Below are 3,885 nucleotides of genomic sequence, written 5' to 3'. Positions count from 1 at the left end.
CAGCCCTGGCTGGCTTTTATCTCTTTCACCCCTTCCTTCACCTTTCTAGATTTTTGCTCACAAGTAACTCTCTTCATTTTCATTCCTATTTTTCAATTAAAAAAAAGTTCAAATATTCATATAAATGCAGAACACCGTATGACAAACACTCCAGCACCCACTGCAGATTAAAGTGAGGTCAGCATGTTTGCTTCAGCTTTCTGCCCTTCTGATCAGCTGGTCTTGGCCAAGCAAGATCAAAAATGGGAAGAGTGGTCCAGGGAATGGCAGAGGCTGCAGTGAACTAGAGTGGACTTGCCCTACAAAGGGACCAACACTAGCTGACTGTGGCCCCCTGAAGAGATTCTTCTCAAGAGCAGGGACTTGGACGGCCCTGTTCACCTCTGTATTCCCAGCACTGGGGATGGGACCAGGCCCACGGGTGAGTGAATGAAGGAATATGGGCCAGGTATTACCAGATCTCCTGAGTTTATCAAGAGAAGCCAGGAATCTGAAAGTCAGAGAGAAATCGGAGTTATAATTGTGGGCACATCCCCATGGCCAGGTGCCCACGTTCTGTCAAGACCTCTGACCAAACTTTTGTGCCGTGGTGTTGGTTTTAACAGTACAGAATGGCAAGGCCAGAGGCTGTCCAGACGTCTGTCACAAATCCTTCCTTCTCAGAAGGCGTGGTGGTGGGGAGAGGAGAACACTCACAAGAGAGTCTGCTTGTCGCCACTGCTACTGGAGCCTTCTGGAGGGCAGTTCCTGTCTATTGTAGACCAGGGGCCGAGCACCGGGTCAGCACATGTGCTGAAGGAACAGAGCACTCAAGGGTGAGAATCAGAATCTCTGGACTTCTCTGGTCGGCCCCCTCGGCCCCCTGCTCCCAACAGAGCAGCACTCCACCTGTCCTTATCTGTGGGCAGGTGGCATCCTGCCTGGTTAGGGTTCTGTGCTCTGAGAAACAGAGTTTCTGCTGGGAAAGACTGAAGGCAGGAGGAGAAGGGGACGACAGAGGATGAGATGGTCGGATGGCATCACCCACTCAATGGACATGAGTCTGAGTAAACTCTGGGAGCTGGTGATGGACAGGGAGGCCTGGCGGGCTGCAGTCCATGGGGTTTCAGAGTCTGACTCAACTGGGCAACTGAACTGAACTGAACTGAGGGTGATGTGGGTTTGATCCCTGAGTCTGGAAGACCCCCTGGAGAAAGGAATGCCAACTCACTCCACTATGCTTGCATGGAGAATCCCCATGGACAGAGGAGCCTGGAGGGCTACAATCCATGGGCTGCAAAGAGTCCGACACGACTGAAGCACACACTCACACAAGGTGATGCGGGTGGGGTTGGGCCTTAGTCTGGTGGGGTCTAGCCCAGATCTGCTAATGATTGGTCCAGTGACTCTGAGAGGACACATCACCTCTGACCTTAGTTGGACGAGGTTGGCTCCACACTGCTCAGTGCCTCCCGGCATAGATGCTTCCAGGCCAGGTGTTGCGGGCATGGTGGGCGAGGGAGAAGCGGGGCGGGGCCAGGACAGGGCCTGCGGGCCCCGCCCCTAGCCGGTCTCAGCAGCCCCGCCCACCAGCCCAGCTCATTGCTGCTGCTGCTAAGTCACTTCAGTCGTGTGCGACTTTGTGTGACCCCATAGACGGAAGCCCACCAGGCTCCCCCGTCCCTGGGATTCTCCAGGCAAGAACACTGGAGTGGGTTGCCATTTCCTTCTCCAATGTGTGAAAGTGAAAAGCGAAAGTGAAGTCGCTCAGCCGTGTCCGACTCTTAGTGACCCCACGGACTGCAGCCCACCAGGCTCCTCCATCCATGGGATTTTCCAGGCAAGAGTACTGGAGTGGCTTGCCATTGCCGTCTCACAGGCCCGCAGAAATTCCAGCGCTGCAGCAGCAGTAGGCTGCGAGCAGCCAGAGCGCGTGCTGTTTTGTGTTTTCAGAGAATTCTTGGTCCGATGGGAACGTCTTTGAAGTAATCACTTCTCGGAGCCAATTAGTGGCTGGCCGTACTCTGGAATGATCTAGAGGGGGAGGCAGGGCGGGGGATGGTCTTACTGTGACAGAGATGGTGGATGGCAGTGGGGGAGGGGAGCGTGTCTGGTCATCCTAGGAAGGCGTGCGACAGAGGGCGGGGTTCATGGGTGTTTCCCATGCTCTTTGCTCTGCTTCTTAGCTGCGATCTTGGCATGTGGTTCACCTTTCCCAGCCTCTCTTTCCTTTTTGCTAAAACGGTAATACCTGGCTGCTGACCTGGCAGATGCTGCTGTGAGAAGGAGATGGGTGCCGAGGCCCTTTGTAAAGGCAGCAGGAGGGCAAGTTACTGAGTCTTTTTAAACTTGGTTTTCTCTTATCCGTGGGAAGCGTTGTACCCACTAGGAGAAGGTACATAAAGTGCCTGACCTGTAGCGAAGACTACAGAAATAGTCACCTCTGGTAATGTTACTACGGATGGGTGGAGCACACAGGTGTGGATAGGCTGTGGCCCCCGGGGAGCAGGTGCCAGGTTTCCATAGTGAGAGGAAATGTCTCAAGGTAGCACAGTCAGGTTTTTCAGTTGAATAGGTGGTCTTAGGCGGGGGTGTAAGGACAGCTGAGAAGGGGCAAGGCCCGTTAGAATGGGTCTGGTGTGACCTGGGGAGCAGAGCGGTCAGGAGGGCACTGAAGACCCCCACGGAGACACCTGGTTAGGGAGTCAAGGAATCAAGGCAGGGCCCAGAGGCCCCTCGGAGAGGACTTGGTGTTTGAAGATAAGGTACACAGAGAGAAAGAGACTTGGCCCCAGGCGAAGGAGGCGCAGATCCGGGCCCAAGCTCCAGACCCTTGGTCCTCGACTCTGTCTCCACTCCCGTGGGTTGGGGGGGGTCACTGGCTGCATCTCTCGGCTACTTGTACCTTGTGATTCCCCCTTACCTGGAGTTCCCCCGCTTCCTCTGTGCTCTCCTAAGGGAGGGCTCAAGTCTGGACTCTTGCCCCCTTCTGGGCCTGCTCCCCCCAACCCCCACCCCAGTGGCTGTGCCTCCTCTGGGCTGACAAGGGACCTGGCCCAGGGCAGACAAGTGCCTTGGGGACTGTAGGAGAAACACATCCGGCCATTTAAAACCGACACACTTGCACTTGTAGGCTCTGGCTTCTGAGAAGCAGGATAAACAAACCTGGGCCCAAGAGGAAACTTGTTCTTCTTTCTTTCCTCTGCCTTTCAAACTCATCAAAGTCAAGTTCTCAAAGCTCCACTGTCTCACAAGTGCCTTCAAATGGGTCTCATTGTTTTATTTATTGTGCTTATCACAAGTGCAGGCAGCCTGGAGACTTCTGGGCCAGTGGAGACCTCTTTCAGGGAGTGTTGACATTTCCTGGGGATCTGAATGGTCCTCAGGGTCTTTCTTTGTGTGGATCAGCCAAATTGAGAGAGGGGCTGGCTAATGGGGGTTTCCCAGGTGGGTCATCCCTGTGTGGCTGGGAGCATTTCTTCATCCACACTCCTTTTTGCTCGTGCAGCTGGGTCTGTGTCTAGCCCAGGATAACTTCCTGGCTTTCCCCCTGGACCACCCTGGTGTGACCCTGTCCTGCTGTGTTAAGTTTAACAGAGGCACTGATAAGAGTCACTGTGACCTTTGGATGTGCAACATGTGCACACATTTAACCCAAGTGCCTACTGTGTGTGTGTGTGGCAGGGACTGGGGAGGTGCAGAAATAAAGGAGGCCTGCCCTGTGGTTCTCTGTGGCCCACAGCCCACTGGAGGCAGGCAGAGGCATCCATCAATCAACCTGCCACCTGGCGGGCTGGGTTAAGTGCGTTATCGAGGTAGAAAGTGCTGGTGGCCGGAGAGGTGGATTCTGATGTGAATGAGAGGAGGAGAAAGACCTTGTGAAGGTGGGCAGAGAGGCTGTGGGGG

The sequence above is a fragment of the Moschus berezovskii genome, chromosome 14 (assembly GCF_049115385.1).
Source record: "Moschus berezovskii isolate FMDL1 chromosome 14, NW_MosBer_1.0, whole genome shotgun sequence".
Taxonomy (NCBI): Eukaryota; Metazoa; Chordata; class Mammalia; order Artiodactyla; family Moschidae; genus Moschus; species Moschus berezovskii.
Note: the sequence above shows the minus strand (reverse complement) of the source record.